Here is a 17,377-nt window from a genome sequence, read left to right as displayed (position 1 = left end):
GAGAAAAGGTAAGGAAAGGCTCTCCTAGCAGAGGAACAGCCTGTGAAAACAGAAGGTGTTGAGAAGTTTATAAAGAGGTGTAGGGTGTAACCTAACTAAGTATTGGCTTGCTGAGGGAGCTACATCAGAATTAGACCACAAAATTCTATAGGAGCTTTATTCTGTTCAGCTTATAACCAATGGAAGAAATCTAAGATTGTTTAAACTAGGGACTGATGTGATCACAGTTACTCTAGAAAAATAACACTTGTGGCTTAGTAGAAGATGGGCTCTAGAAGACAAATGACAAAGGAAGAACTCAGGGTCTCTTACAATAGTCCTACTGACAAAGAGGTTGTGAACCAAACAATGGCTCTCGGTGGACAGGAAGAGAGGAGGCGAATGAACCGAGAAGCCCCATAAAACCTGTTGGACATTGGTTATAGAGAAGAGAGAAAAGAGGATGAATCCCATGTTTCCAAAATGGCAGAATGGGGTGCCACTGATAAATGAAGGGAGGTGAGACAGTGAAACAAGTCTTGGTGGTGGGGAGTTCTGAGGGGTGAGATAATGCAATTGGTTTTAGGTCAATGAACAGAGAGTTCAAGGTACCAGAAATTTCAAAGTCAGTAGCTGCCAAGTTCAACTTAAACAGTGACTGGCAAACTATCGCCCATGGGCCAAAGCTGGACACTGTTTTTACACAGCCTGCAAGTTAAGAATGATTCTTATATTTTAAGTAGTTGGGAGGAAAAAAAAAGAATATTTCATGCCAACATTATGTAAAATTCAAATTTCAGTGTCCATAAAGTTTTGCTGGAACACAGCCACATTCACTCATTTACATATTGTCTCTTGTGGTTTTCATACTATAATGGCAGAGTTATTAGTAGTTGCAACAGGGACTATCTGGCTCACAAAACCTAAATTATTTACTATTTGGGTCTTTACAGAAAATGTGTGCTGATCCTTGAACTTATTAGGTTGAATTATCTGAAATTGTTTTTGCAGATCAAAAACAGTTGAATGCTGACAATTTCATGTGGTTACACGTAATACGTAAGTGAAGCAAAAGAGAGAGATACAGGGTAGGGGTAGAACTTAACATGCATTTTGGCATTATTAGTAACATTAGCTGTGGATACACTTTGCTCTACCATTTGGAGGCCATCAGTAACTTCTATCCCCCTCACCAATATGATTAAATGAGAATGAAAAAACAAGCATAAAGATCAAAAGATAAAATGTTGCCTCATAGATTTCCCCACATAAATATCAGCATTTTCTTCTTCACAGTGGTTGTTTAGAAATGAACATTTAACATAGTAAAAATGAAAATCAGAAAGTCATCTTTGTGTATTTCCTTTCAGTAATCCTCCGGGTCCTCTTGGCAAAACCATTAATACCACCAATGTCCAACTTCCTTATTTAAATAAGGAAGTCTGTGCTCTGTCAGATGCTGGAACAACTCCCGTACAAGGCCCCAGTGCCGCTCTGTTGGAGCCAAGTGAAATCAAAATAAAGGCCAATCCAAATAAGATCGAAGTGTTGAAGTTTTGCCTAACATAAAGCAGAAAAACGCTTTTTGCAGGTTTAGAACAATATCACTTGTATATAGCTATTTGCATCTGTTGGTGATTAAGGAAAAAAAAGCAAAGTACTGCTTTTCTAAAGATCAGATTTTGTTTTATTTACCAGCTATATCAGTACTATCAGCAATGTGAGAATTGTTTTTAAACAAAAAATTTTTTTGAAGTCAGTTTCAAATGTGTAATTTAAACAAAAAAAAATTTTTTTGAAAGTCAGTTTCAAATGTGTAATTTAAAAACCCAAACTTTAAAAAGCCTGAAACTAATAAAATATGAAACCAAAAGACAGAAGTATTCTAATCTCAACAACTTCATATAAAACATATACATTTTTAATTGACAGATCCTCAAAAATCCCAGACACCACCTAGGCTTTCTCCTTATTGCTGGATAAAGTATTGGACTATATAGGCCTCTGGTATTTTCCTTTTAAACCTTAAAGTAATACAAGAGAAATAAAGTTATACAGAAGGGGACTGTTATGTAGTAAGGAAGGTTTTAAGCCCTAACTTGGAAGTTATCTTTAGAAAGGTGCTATCCACCTTCACATAAGAGGCCACTCCACCTAAACATACAGTAGAGCAGGAAACATGAGAGGGACAGGTAGACAGGTTTTTCTCTGCTAGAAATTCGAGACGCAGTCTCGTATAGCTTTAAAGAGCAGAGAGACTCTGGAACCAGACTCCCTAGGTTTGAATCCTGGATCTGCAAGTAGGTAGCTGCACGACTTTTGGCAAGTTATTTCCCTGTGCCTCAGTTTCTCATAAGATGGGGATAATGAACAGTATTTTTCTCATATGGTAGCTGTCTGTTGTAAAAAAAAGAAATGCTAAAAGTGTTTCATAGGCTGGGCACGGTGGCTCACGCTTGTAATTTCAGCACTTTGGGAGACTGAGGCAGGTGGATCGCTTGAGGTCAGGAGTTTGAGACTAGTCTGACCAACATGGCGAAACCCTGTTTCTACTAAAAATACTAAAATTAATCAGGCATGGCGGTGCGTGCCTGTAGTCCCAGCTACTTGGGAGGCTGAGGCACGAGAATTGCTTGAACCTGGGAGATGGAGGTTGCAGTGAGATGGCGCCACTGCACTCCAGCCTGGGCAATAGTTGCGAGAATCTGTCTCAAAAAAGAAACAAAAAACAAACAAACAAAAAAACCCCACAAGTGTTTTATACTTAACAACTTAATGCTTTTAACTGTAAACATGAGAAAGGTGTTGTTTTTATCCTCGTTTTATTGGCCCCATCAATGTCATATGCATGGTGATTTATGTAGGTAAAGGTCCTAGGCGAGACATTCTGATATTTTCTTATAGCAACTGAGGTTTTACATTATGTGCTGTGCTCACACATATGATAATCTGGCAATTAGTTGCACAACAGACTATAAATAAAACACAGGTAACACAAGAAGGAATTGTGACATGTCACATGGTTTCAGCACTTCAGTATATTTTTTTCAAGGCAAGCACAGTATTACTGCAAATGTACATTAAAAGTGATAATTTTCCCCTTGCTACTTCAGTCTTTATTTTTTTTTTTTTGAAGTACTTTAAGTGAAAACAATCTGCTTTGAAAAATCTCTACCCTTGTGTTAATTAACCTGCAGAGAACGTTTGTTACCAGATTAAAGACTGAACAATACATCAAGTAGCCCTTTGAAAACCAGTTGTTATCTGATCAAATATTTTTACCTTTGTCCCCAGACCCAGGGCAAAGCTCAGTCAACAATCCAAGTCTCCCTAATTTACAAGGGAAAGAACATGCTAATTTAGCCCTTGAGATCTCAGAATAACCAATCTGAGTTTCATTTTAGGCAAACCGATTTCTCTACCCTAAGAAAGCTAGAAAGTACAATAGGACTTTGCTATGGCCTTTGTCAACCTTAAATAATGAGATTCAGAAATTATGATTAAGCATCTAGTTTATTCCAGTGCAGGGCAAAGCTTAAGGATAACCACCTGGGCAGCACACACTCCAAATGGATGGGGTTGGTGTTCCAAAGTGGGGAAGCTAAGGTTTCACTTATATAGGCAGAAACAGTTTTAGCGGGGTTCAGCACTTTCTGTACAAAGCCCGTATGTAACATTACAGTGATTTGCTTAGTATGGATTGCTACATTCCAAGGAAGATTGCTTTAGCATTCCTGAGAAGGAATAATGTTCTGAGGGGCAAGGGGTGTGTCTTATCTCTGATGCTGCTTCTTCGTTGCTCATCATTTACAGGAAAGAGCAGAAATTGCAACTGCATGCTACATGACTCAGGCTACATAGCCACATTCCTCTCAAGGCTCAGGATAACTTAAAGGTCCAACAGCTTTAAGTTTGGATTATTTAATTTCACATTTGAAGGAGACAAATGCGCTGAATGTAAGCTATTTTAAATTAGATGCTTAATATCATCCTTAAATAAAAAGGACAAGGTGGACTATTAATATATTTCAGTTAGTCAAGGGTAGATGTGTTCCAAAATGTGTGTTTATTTCAGTTGTGTTCTTCCTATCTCAAATCACACCGCAGGGAGTAGGCATTCAATTAATGTTACTTGAATGAATAAACAAATGAACTCATTTTGCCATAACACCCCATGGGAGAGAGACTAGAATAATGAAGGTGTTTTAAGCCTGCCTACATATTTCTTCAAGCTTACAATATTTGGAGTTTCTCCTCATTTGATTTTTGCATTCAATAGAAAAAAATTAATTATAAGCATCTCTACTAGGAAATGAGCTTGGGAGTGGGATATGTTAAAGTGACCCCTAAACATTCTCCAGCAAAGAAGTGGCTGATAGATGTCAGAGCCTAGGGTACCTCTTCCTCCAAATTCCACTTCTGGCTTCTGCCTTACAAGTTCTCACCCTATTAACAGTTATAGCCGACCAAGAAGGCCCTGGAGGGTCAGGATGGCTCTTTTTCAACATCAAACGACTATTGCAAAGGAGGGGAAATTCCAAAGGTCTAAGCAGGACTTGGAAGTAGCAGACAGGCAATTCTCACACTATCAGTTTGAAGCTACCCAGCCATGCAATGAGTTACCTCAAAAAGTAGGAATTCCCTTCACTAGAAATGTCCAAAAGCTGGCTTATGACCTCCCAGGGATACTCTGAGGGCCTCTGCAAGGAATGAGAAGTTCCTAAGGCTTCTTTTCCAACTGTTGAGTCTATACCTCCATCCTCTTCTTGCCTCCATCTGTAGTTAATATAAAATCTATAGTTCTTTCAGAGCTAAAATTAATTTACATGGAACACAGCTTTAGAAAAGCGGAGTGGTACTTCTTGCTGAGGTAATTCTCTGACACCTGGTAAACCACATTTGAGGTATGGCAAGTCTCCGTAAAAATGGAAATTTCATTGACTTGGCTTCCTATCCCCAACTAGACCTTTAATACGGGGTGTACAAGGGAACCTCAAGTGCTGCTGTACCTTGGGGCTGCAAATGAGGCTTGCTGTTCTTCCTCCCCAGGCAACTTTCCCTGGGAGATCCTCTCTATTCCCAAGGCTTCATTTAAGATCCAAACACTAAGCACTACCGAAATCATATCTACAGTACAGATCTCTGGGGTGCCTGGCCTGGGTTTCTAAATACTTTTAGAATATCTGCATTTGCATGTTGCACACATGCAAGCTGCCCAACCCTATACTCATTTCTCCTTCCTTCTGCCATCTCCTTTCTGTCTCAAATACGATGCTCCTTGTGGTGTTCTATGTCTTAGTGGACCAAAAATTCCAAGTAGCATCCTTGTCCTCCCAGCTTACTACTCTCCCTACATCTAGCTTCTCAGCTTGTAGGTCTAAGTCATAACTATGACTTACATCCCCAATTCCCTGCCTTGTTCAGGCCCTCGTCACATCCAGCAGGCACCAATATTTAAACCTCCTAACCTGTCGTCTCTTCTTAGTAAATCCTGCACAGCATGGCCGGACTGACCTTTCTCAACCGTGAACGTGGCCGTGTCTCTCCCACATTCAAATATCTCCAAATGGGCTCTGAAGATTTCAGGATAAAATTTAAACTTTTGGGCCAGGCACGGTGGCTCATGCCTGTAATCCCAGCACTTTGGGAGGCCGAGGCAGGCAGATCATCTGAGGTCAGGAGTTTGAGACCAGTCTGACCAACATGGCAAAACCCTGTCTCTACTAAACAAAAATTAACTGGGCATGGTGGCAGGCACCTGTAGTCTCAGCTACTAAGGAGGCTGAGGCAGGAGAATCTCTTGAACCCAGGAGGCGGAGGTTGCAGTGAGCCAAGATTGCTCCACTGCACTCTAACCTGGGCGACAGAGCAAGATTCCACCTCAAAAAAAATTTTTTTTAACTTTTAGTTTACCACATCAGTGTCTTCCTGACGGGCCCTCTGCATATCCTCAGCTTCCCCCATCTGGTCTCCTCACATCCCCTCATCCTTAGCCATAACAAACAGCTTGTGGTTTACAAAAAGCACCCAGTTGCTACATACCACGATTCCTTCTCACATGCCTTTTCCACCCTCTGCAATGACCTAACCTCCTCTTGTCTGACAAACATCCCTTGTCCTTCAGCATTCAGTTTGTTAAGGCTGTTTTGCATGCACTTTATTGTCCTTTTTTTTTTTTTTGAGACAGAGTCTCACTCTGTCACCAAGCTGGAGTGCAGTGGCGCGATCTCGGCTCACTGCAAGCTCCGCCTCCCAGGTTCAAGCCATTCTCCTGCCTCAGCCTCCCGGGTAGCTGGGACTACAGGCACCCGCCATCATGCCTGGCTGATTTTTTGTATTTTTAGTAGAGATGGGGTTTCACCGTGTTAGCCAGGATAGTCTTGATCTCCTGACCTCGTGATCCGCCCCCCTTGGCCTCCTGAAGTGCTGGAATTACAGGCGTGAGCCACCGCACTGGGCCTATTGTTCTTAAAGACTGCAGTGTAACCAGTAAGTAGCACAGTGCTGTTAGTATGGAAATCACCAGAAACTTGGATTGGTATACTAGCTCTGCCGCCGGCTAGTTATGTGTCTTGGGGAGGTTAATGGGCTACTGTGTGGACTAAGAGAATGCATAAATGTAAAGTGCGTACACCTGGCAGAGACATGCTTTTATCTGCCCAGACTCCCTTTCTCCTAGACATCATCTTCCCTTGCCACCCTCCTCTGTCCCATTCATATGGTTTTTCCATGGCCAGAGTTGACTGGTCTAGGGATGGCCACCTGATCTCTGAGTTGAGCCAATTAGGGCCCTTCTATGGAAAATGAAAGAAAGAAAAAGGCAGCAGAAGGCAAGAGGGGGAAGAGAGGGAGGGACAAAGAGGAGAAGAGTACATATTTGTGAGAAGAGTACATATTGGAAATAGAATCTCAACAGAGTCCCTAGTTCTAGGTGTTCCCAAGACCCATTTGTCTTTGGAATATCTGGGTAACCCCAATATCCTCTAGCAAATTCTCCTTGAATGGCTGTCAATTGCAAGCTAGAGTCTAACAACACCCAACTCGCAATACACCCTCACTATACTATTATTATTAAACTGTAAGTGCCTTGAAGGTAGGGGTAGAATCTTATTCAATTTTGTATCCTCAGAGATTAGCATAGTGCCTGATATACTGCAGGCAGTCAAATACCTACTAGATGAAAGGTTTGTTGACTTCAGGGGAGAAATTGTAATCCGGGGTTAAACTTTGTATCACAAGCTCAAGGATCTTTACCTAACATCCTGTGCTAAGAGGTAAAAGACAATGAGAAGTAGCACATTTTTGCTAGTTATGACCAGAGCAAGCCAGTGAGGTAAACATCTGACAGCCACTGGTCAGGCATATTTAATCCTCTGAATATCTTTGATTTATTATCAATTGAGTAAATCAAGGTTTATTTTAAGGATTTAAAAAAAAAACCTGTTAAACTTACATAGATAACTATTACTAAAGCTTACCAAGAGTAGACAGTGAGCTGTTCAGAAATCTAGCAACTGAAAAAAAAACAAATCATCACTCCCATGGCCTGGGATACGGAAGGACTCAGAAATTGTTGGAAATTCCACAGACTCAAAATGAGGTAACTGTTTACCTTCCTTATTGCATTTTAATCTAGAGATTAAAATAGATCTCATTGTTCCAGAATCCTGCCTATGGTAAGAAATGGGTTCTCAATGGCTGAGAATAAATTTTAATAGCGGAACCAGAAGCATAACAGGAAATCAGGAGGAAGAATTTTTCTTCATAAAAAGGACCATGAGGTTAATTTTCATTTCATTACATTTCAAATTGTGTATATTTTTGTATGCTGGTTGCAACATATCCTTTCTGTATTGATATGAAGCATAAATTAATCAGTAAATACATAAAATTCTTACATCCTACATTTTCAAAATAGTTCCTAACTCATTAATTTATTCCTAAAATAACTAAGGTGCAAAGATTCAAGAATAAGATGACTGATAAATTTGATATGTGAATTAACCAAAACCAACACCAAATCATGGTTAGATTCAGGCTTACCAGAAAATTTTATGAAACTACAACCTAATAAAACACAATACTAAATGTCTACAAATGCAATCTAGGACACTTTCCATGGCAAGCTATCTTTAGAATTCCAAGCTCTGTTGTATAGAATGGTTCTCAGATTTTCATGTGCCTATGAGTCATCTGAAGGACTTCTTAAAACATCAGTTTTTGGGCCTCACTCTCAGAGATTCAAACTCAGTAGATCTAAGGTAGGATCTGAGAAAAGCTCCCAAGTGGCGGTGACACTTTGGGTTTACTGATGAGGACTGAGTTGCACTGGCCTAGATGAATCATGGTCGCTTTGATTTCAGCAAACACTGGAATTCCCCTGCATCCTCAGCCTCATTCCACTGAGCTAGAGAATTGTACGTGATATACCCTTAGTTTATAATCCACTGGTGGTGGCTGGAACTACCAGAGACAGAAGCTCAAGAGACTCCTAGAGATGGAAAGGGGATCTTAGTGAGGCATTGAATTATGGTAATAGGAACATAAACCTGGTGGGGTTGGGGGGCAGTCACTGGGAGTGGGGAAAGGGTGACTGGGGACTAGGATAATGGGGACTCCTAAAAGATTGGGAAGAAAAATACTGGCAGGTCACTAGCTGCAGGGGAAGGGAGTGGGAATAGTGGTGAATGAGAGACTACCTCACATGGAATTCCTGTTAGGAAATGGTTGGGAATAAAAAAGAAATGGTAACAGAGGGTGGGAGAGGGCAGGGGACACACAGGAAGCTTGTTTCCCAAGGTGGAAGTGGCTGCCATACAAAGGGGTACAGGGCATCCGGATTGCTCAGCACATCCAACCTGGAAGGTGAATAACCATCTGGGACAACTCTTCTTATATCAAAGATAATGATACACTATCTAAATTATCAATTACAACACACTTTTACTAGAAAGAAAAAGGACTGAAATAACACTTGTAAATACTTGTGATTTAATTGTATATTGTCTCAGTTGAGCATCCCAACAACAATATAGATAGGGAAGGTATTATCTGTCCCATTCTATAAAAATTGAATCCAGAAAGCTGACTAACCTGGGGTCAGATAGCTATTGGGTGGTAAAATCAGACTAATATCCCACCTGATTTCAAAGCCTATTCACCCACTACCCTATGCAGCAGAGAAAGGAAGCTGAGCAGCTCTCAGATCTAGAAGGGAAACCAAGGGTTCACTGGTAGGTATCATACAAGCCAAGTGTGAGGTTTCAAGAGGGAAAGGTGCCAGGTGCTAAGAAAAGTTCAAGTGCCCACTAGATAGGCAAAGAGGTTGTCAGTGGCCACTGGTAAGGACTATAAAATTCAAAGTACTAAACTACTCTCCCCTCCCAGAGAAAGAAAAGTTTTAAGGTGATAAAATGCACTAAGTCTGAGACGGAGTGTATTCGTTTCCAGGGAAGTATTTCACTTGTCTGCTTCCTTTCTATGAATAAGTTAAAAACTTGAAACAGTATCCATGCCTCTACATAAATTTTAGCTCCAATCCAAAGGGGACACTGTTAAACAACTGCTCTAAAATGCTGTCACAAGTTTCTAGAAATTATAAATAGCAATTTACAGAGTAATTAAATAACGATTTTTTACTTTATTTTTATTTTTTTGAGATAGGGTCTCAGTCTGCCACCCAGGCTGGAGTGCAGTGGTGTGATCATGGCTCACTGCAGCCTAAACCTCCCAGGCTCAAGTAATCCTCTTCCATCAGCCTCCAAGTAGCTGGGACTACTGATGTGCACCACCATGCCTGGCTAATTTTTTTTCTATACTTTTTGTAGATACAGGGTTTCACCGTGTTGTTCAGGCTGGTCTCAAACTCCTGGGCTCAAGCAATCCACCCACCTCAGCCTCCCAAAGTGCTGGGACTACAGGTGTGAGCCACTGTGCCTGGGCAACAACTTTTTAAGTTAGCTCCAAATTCCATGGACATCTCAAAACTTTATATGTTTTTGTAGTTAAAGATTTACTGATAATTTAGTTTTGAACTTTCAAATTATTTTTTAAAAATAATTTTGACTCCTGAAAGTAAACATTTTTAAAAGCATACCCAATAATTAAAAACTTAACTGCATAGCAAATTGGTAATCTAACAATACAAATTAGTAATCGAAAAATGCAAGTGCCTTTTAAACAACTACAGCACAAAAATCCAAAGAGGAAAAATGTAAAAAAAAAAAAAAAAAAATCCCAAAATGTCCTCGGCAGTTTTACTGTTAGTAGAAATATTGGTATTGACTTTTTTGAAACTATTTATATATGGATATATGAAGATATTTAAAAATATATTATATAAAATATATATTCCAGTAACATACATATGTAAAATATATATATTTATTTATTTATTTTAGGGGAAAGCATGAATAACGCAGTCCCCCACTACCACAAATTACGCAGTCGAGTTTCCCACTTTCGGGGAAATCACGGGTCAGCACATCCAGAGTGCAATGGATGAACCTCACCCTGGGAAAACCACCTTCGTGATCATGTTATCTTCCCTGCCAGGTAAGAATGGGATATAGAATAAATGTTATCTATTAAGAGCTGGCAATAAATATAAATTAAATTGAAGAAAAATCTAGTAATGTTAAATTTGAATTGGAGATATCAATATGAAGTCAACTGTTGAAATACATGTATTTTTTAATGCTGTCTACTCAAAGGGCCTGGAAACAAGGACAGCCTAGCACTGTGAGCATTCTAAACACCCAGACTTTGGTTTCCAAATACTACTCCCCACTGAAAGATACCAGCATTTCTTGGCAAAATGGCTGGTTCCAGATATGAGACAGTAAAAGTATAAGGTGAGGCAGAGGCAGCTTGTAGGGCCAGAAAGCATAAAAGCACTCAAAGATAATTCGGCATTTCAGAAGGACCCAGGAGTATGTTTGAAGGGGTTATAACTGGTTAATTGTGAGTTAATTAACATCAAAAGCAAACAAATGTTAACACAGAGAAAAAAACCCCTAAATCTACAGTGGTAGTTAAAAGGAGAAATAAAACTAAATTTCTAGGGCTAGGCACAGTGGCTCATGCCTGTAATTCCAACACTTTGGGAGGCCAAGATGGGTGGATCGCCTGAGGTCAGGAGTTCAAGACAAGCCTGGCCAACATGGGGAAGCCCTGTCTCTACTAAAAATACAAAAATGAGCCAGGCGTGGTGTCAGGCACTTGTAATCCCAGTCACTTGGAAGGCTGAGGCAGGAGAATTGCTTGAACCCGGGAGGTGAAGGCTGCAGTGAGCTGAGATCGTGCCATTGCACTCCAGCCTGGACAACAAGAGTGAAACTCCATCTCAAAAAACAAACAAAAAAAACTAAATTGCTACAACTGGAGGTGACTATTATACTAGTTTCTTATTCTGAAAATTGATAATTAAAGGTGAGAAATTAAACATTGACCTATCTTGTTGAGAAAAAAACTAGTTTTTTCCCAGTTAATAAAGTACTGTGGACTGAATGTGTGTGTCTCTGCCAAAATTCATACATTGAAATCCTAACCCCTAATAGGATGCTGTTAAGAGATGGGGCTTTGGGGAGGTGACTGGGTCATGAAGGCAGAGCCCTTGTGAATGGGATTGGTGCCTTTGCAAGAGAAACCCCTGGGAGCTCTCTGGCTTTCTTTCCTACATGTGAGGCTACAACAAGGTGGCAGTCTATAACCAGGAAAAGGGCCCTCACTGGAACCTGACCATGCTGGCACCCTGATCTCAGACTTCCAGCCTCCAGAACTAAAAAGTAAATTTGTTGTTTATAAACCACTCAGTCTGTGATACTTTGTTACAAGAGCCCAGACTAAGAAATAACAAAGATGCCATCAGAGAAATGCAAATCAAAACCACAATGAGATACCATCTCACACCAGTTAGAATGGCAATCATTAAAAAATCAGGAAACAACAGGTGCTGGAGAGGATGTGGAGAAACAGGAACACTTTTACACTGTTGGTGGGACTGTAAACTAGTTCAACCATTGTGGAAAATAGTGTGGTGATTCCTCAAGGATCTAGAACTAGAAATACCATTTGACCCAGCCATCCCATTACTGTGTATATACCCAAAGGATTATAAATCATGCTGCCATAAAGACACATGCACACGTATGTTTATTGCGGTACTATTCACAATAGCAAAGACTTGGAATCAACCCAAATGTCCATCAGTGACAGACTGGATTAAGAAAATGTGGCACATATACACCATGGAATACTATGCAGCCATAAAAAAGGATGAGTTCGTGTCCTTTGTAGGGACATGGATGCAGCTGGAAACCATCATTCTCAGCAAACTATCACAAGAACAGAAAACCAAACACTGCATGTTCTCACTCACAGGTGGGAACTGAACAATGAGATCACTTGGACACAGGAAGGGGAACATCACACACCGGGGCCTATTGTGGGGGAGGGATAGCATTAGGAGATATACCTAATGTAAATGACGAGTTAATGGGTGCAGCACCAACATGGCACATATATACATACGTAACAAACCTGCACGTTGTGCACATGTACCCTAGAACTTAAAGTTTAAAAAAAAAACAACAAAGAAATGTTATTTTTTACAGAAAAATGCCATAATGTACATAGAGGAATTGATAATTGGAGAATAATCATTCTGCAATCCGCAATGACATAATTGGTTTGGGCAAAGATGCTAAATCTCTTAGATGAAAGATTATTGTCAAAAGAGTGGCTACATGGTGCCACCTCACAGATTGCTTGCTAATTTCATGGAGACAAGCATACCTTTAAAAGGGAAAGACATGGTGAAAGCAAGTGATCAAACATGTGTCCTGTGAGTGGGACGACCCGGCACTCCATGAGCGGGATACACCTCCTGATGTGACGCACCTTTAAATGCACAGCATCAGCTAGAAAGTATTCTTCCCAATCTAACTAAGCCTTAAGGCATAAATCCCAGTGTATGGGAAACAAAGGAGATAAAGAACTGGGCTAAACATCACAAGGAAACAACTAGAAAAAACTAAAACATTATGATAGTCTGTAGAAAACTAGTTTGGTTTCTTCAAAAGGTCAACCTTATAATAAAAAGGCCATAAAAAGACATTTATGGGATTGGGCGGGGGGGAATGCAAATATGGACCATATGTCATGAATCAATGAGAAGTTTCTTGGGGGCAATAATGGTTTGTGCTTCTGTAGGAGAAATGTGCTTGTTCTTAGGTGATTCAGAGTGAAATGTTTAAGGGTTAGATAATGTAGAAGGATTCAAAGGAAAAAAAATGTATTTAGGGAGATAAAGCAAACTAGCGAAATGTTAATAACATGAATCTAGGTGAAAGATAGGTACACATTAAATTATTCTTTCAACCCTTCTACATGTTGGAAATGTTTAATAAAAGGTTGAGAGAAGAATCTACATCTTGCTTTAATCCTATGAGGAAATGAAAGTTTTTACAAAGGCATACAATAAAATGTTAAAACATATGTAAAATTCAAAATTATGGAAAAAAGGAATAAAAGAAAATATCAAGAATGGGAGGAGTTTCAATGCACATATACTAACCACAGTTCAGATACTTATTAAAAATTAAGCCTCAAATGTAGTTCTCGGTTTTCTGGCTGCCATAGCAGAACTGTGGCCACTGTCGCAAATTTCCATCATCCAAAGGCCAACATTGCTAGTCCTGTAGGGAAACTAGAGCTGGTTCAGAGGAAATGCTTCTTCCCATGGGTTTCCTAAGGGAAAAACTCATTGATAAAGGGAACAACATCCTCATCATCACCCCCACAATATACACAAGGGGAAGGGAGCCTTTTCCTTTCTATTGTCTGTCTTGCTATAGAAGATAAGGGGGTAGTTCCAAAGACGAGTTCACTTAAAGCCCTGTTGGGAAGAGACGTAGGTAGGGATGAAGAATAAAGACACAATTCACAGAGTACTACAGAGATGGCCAAGCTGCACATCATTCAAAATAACTTCCATAGATGCCATCTGCTCCAAAACAATCTTTTGATAAAAAGCTGGGCAGCCGGGCGCGGTGGCTCAAGCCTGTAATCCCAGCACTTTGGGAGGCTGAGACGGGCGGATCACGAGGTCAGGAGATCGAGACCATCCTGGCTAACACGGTGAAACCCCGTCTCTACTAAAAATACAAAAAACTAGCCGGGTGAGGTGGCGGGCGCCTGTAGTCCCAGCTACTTGGGAGGCTGAGGCAGGAGAATGGCGTAAACCCGGGAGGCGGAGCTTGCAGTGAGCTGAGATCCGGCACTGCACTCCAGCCCGGGTGACAGAGCAAGACTCCGTCTCAAAAAAAAAAAAAAAAAAAAAAAAAAAAAAAAAAGCTGGGCAGCAGACCAAAAAAAAGAAAAAAACAACAAAAACCATCATTTTCTGTTTGTTGCTCACATATGGAAATAAGATTGATTTTTGTATTGTTGAAAAGAGATCACCTTTTTCTTTAAAGCTGAGCAGCACATTTACTGTTGAACTCTGACAAGTATAAACAGTGTAGAACTTCTGGAAAAACTAGATAACTCAGGCAACTCTCACCGCAATGGATGGCCGCCCCACCTGCACATAGCTAGAGTTTTTCTTAAAAGTTACTCTGGTCTGCTGCAACTCAGGAATGATCTACAGTCTAGAAAATCTTAACATTTAATGCTGAAAAGTAACGCATCTGATACTTTGATCACTCTCCACAATCTTTACCCTTTTACCTTATGTGCACACTATTTCTAATTATTTGGGGTAGTCACAGGGGTGGGGGTGGGCAGGAGTGACCTTGGCAAGTTACTCATAGCTCAGTTTTTCCACCTAAAAATGAGGATAATTTAGTATTTAACCTCTCAGGGTTATGAAGATCAAATGAGTTTTATAACAACCTGTGAAAGCCTGGTATACTGTAAAGCCTCAAAAATGTTATAGCACACTTATTTTTTAGGTAGATTCATATTCCTAAGTAATAGCCATGAAATCATGAGTATCACATCAAAGCTTTACTTTTCTCTAACAGACATTGAGAGAATGTGCCTCCTAAATCATTTTATAGCCCTCAGAAATAGGTAAATGTCACTCTCTTCTGGAAGGCAGAATAACACAAAAGCAATATTTAAAAAAGCATAAAAATAAAAAATTTAGAAGTATGTTTGTTTTGGGAAAACAGAGGGAGGATAGACCAAAATTTTCTTCTAATGGTCAAGAGATATTTCCTATGACCCTGACCTTCACCCACGGTATAGGCTCAGCATAAGCTTCAGGGATTAGACATCTGTTAACTTACATAGTTTCCTCTAAACCAGTCACTTTCCAGAGTCAAACGTAGAAGGAGGGTCAGCAAAAACCACTGTGTTAGAATGCTCTTGAAAAATTTCCCCATGTGATAAAGAATATACTGATCCCAGTCAATAGTAGAATAATACGCCAAAAGCTAGGGTGACTAGCAATCCCAGTTTACCGGGCACTATTCTGATTTTAGTGCTGAAAGTTCTCCCACCCTCTCAGTTCCCGGCAAACCACAATGTTGGTAACCCTCCTTAAAGCTCACTTGCTCTTTGTGTAAAACACTGCTCCAAGCAACATAGACTAGAGACTTTTTAAGTTGGAAACTGACATAGGTATTAGACAGCACGACCAACAAACTACTGAATCTAAAGTTGAGGAAAGCAGAAAGGGGCAAACTATACTTCAGACGCACCCAGAACCCAGAAAGGATTATCTCTGAGGCAATAAGCAGAAACAGGCTGTCATGGCATAAAGCCCAAGAGTCAGAACAGATTTTGTACATTGTGGTGCCAAAAGTGCTAAGGTTTCAATTAGCAGTGAGAAAAGATGACTTCTTAGGACCCAACATCACTGGGCTAATGTGTTACATTTGGGGCCGATTCCTTGGATCCCCAAGATTTCGAGCTGTATGAATCCAGTCTTCCAGTTATCAGTAGAAAGTTCAAGACTTTTCCATCTAAAGCACCTATGTTATTCCAGGTCTCTGGGCCTGTGAATGAACTGTCAAGTGAAAAGTCAACAACTGAGTCTGATTTTCATGCTTCTTTGTATGTCTGGCAATTTTTAATTGGATTCCTGACACTGATTTTGAGCTTATTTGGTACTGGATAGTTTTGTATACCCACAAATATTATTGAGCTGTGTTCTCAAACAAAGGGACATAGTTACTTTGAAAGAGTTTGATCCTTTCAGATTTTCCTTTTAAGATGTGTTATATGGGATGAGACTGTGTTAAGTCTACAGCTAATTATCCCCTACTATTTAAGGCAAGACCCCTCCTAATGCACTGTGAATGAGGTTTTCCCATTTGGTTCATGGAAGAGGCACTATTCTTGGCTCTGTGCAAGCACCGGGTACTGTTTCCCCTAATGCATTTGGATGGCTTCTTCTCCAGCTGGTTTCCTATGAATGTGCTGATCAGAACCTTGGTGAATACTTGAGGTAGACTCTCTCTGCAGATCTCCAGAACTCTCCCTCTGTACAACTATGTCTTCTCCAGGACACTGTGCTGTGAAATCTAGCCTTCTTGGTCTCCTCAGACTCTCAACTCTTCTTCAACTCAGAGGGTTTGCTTGGTTCTGCCTGGGTGGGGAACATCTCAAATGAGCATAAGTTAAAGAGGGGGCAATCTCTCAAAGTGGGGACAATCACAGGGCTCACCCCATTTGCTTCCCATCTTTCAGAGATTACTGTCTTTTGTTGCCTGATGCCCAGTGTCCCACAAACCATTATTTCATGTATTTAGTTTGTTGTCTCTTTTTTTATTGTGTCAGACGAGATGGTATATCCAATGTATTACTGTTACTTCATCTTGGTTGGATGCAGAAATATCCCAGGCTAATTTTCAAGCTAGATGAAGGATATTGAATGTTCCCAATACAATGAAATGATAAATGTTTGAGATGATATGGTAATTGCCCTGATCTGATCACTATATTATATGTATTGTAACATTATTATGTATCCCATAAATATGTATAACTATGTGTCAATTTTAAAAATTAAAAATTAAATGAGGGAATCTTTGTCAACATTTTAAAAATGAACTGATTCCAAACAGGATCTGACACTGTATCTAGTACTGCAGTGAAAATTTTACTTTAGAGAGTGAAGCACTATTTATAACAATGGATGGGATCTTGTGACCTTGTGGGTGATCACAAGAGCAGGAAAGATCCCTACAGCTTAACAGGGTACCACGCACTTGGCATTTCATCACAATAATCTATTTCACCTCCTAGCTATGCTAGGATATTAATATACCTAAGAATTGTCTTTTCTTAAATTGGGTAATACATAGGTCTAATGTGTATATGTGATCATTATAGCAGTTTATGAATCAGACTCAAAGGTGTGGAAGGATCTTCAGGAATCATATAATTC

The 17,377-nt window shown here is 40.0% G+C and overlaps 1 protein-coding gene and 1 non-coding gene across 7 annotated transcripts in view; both read right to left on the bottom strand.

The window, feature by feature from the left end:
- PPM1H (protein phosphatase, Mg2+/Mn2+ dependent 1H) overlaps positions 1-17,377 on the bottom strand; it is a 349,098-nt gene that overhangs the window by 254,237 nt on the left and 77,484 nt on the right. The window lies entirely within an intron of this gene.
- On the bottom strand, positions 10,377-10,541 carry LOC117091273. The gene has a single exon (XR_004440376.1). It is a non-coding gene; the product is annotated as a U1 spliceosomal RNA (small nuclear RNA).

Source organism: Trachypithecus francoisi, unplaced genomic scaffold (genome assembly GCF_009764315.1).
Source record: "Trachypithecus francoisi isolate TF-2019V2 unplaced genomic scaffold, Tfra_2.0 Lachesis_group11, whole genome shotgun sequence".
Classification (NCBI taxonomy): Eukaryota; Metazoa; Chordata; class Mammalia; order Primates; family Cercopithecidae; genus Trachypithecus; species Trachypithecus francoisi.
The sequence above is the reverse complement of the archived record's forward strand: the minus strand, read 5'-3'. Positions and strand labels throughout refer to the sequence as shown.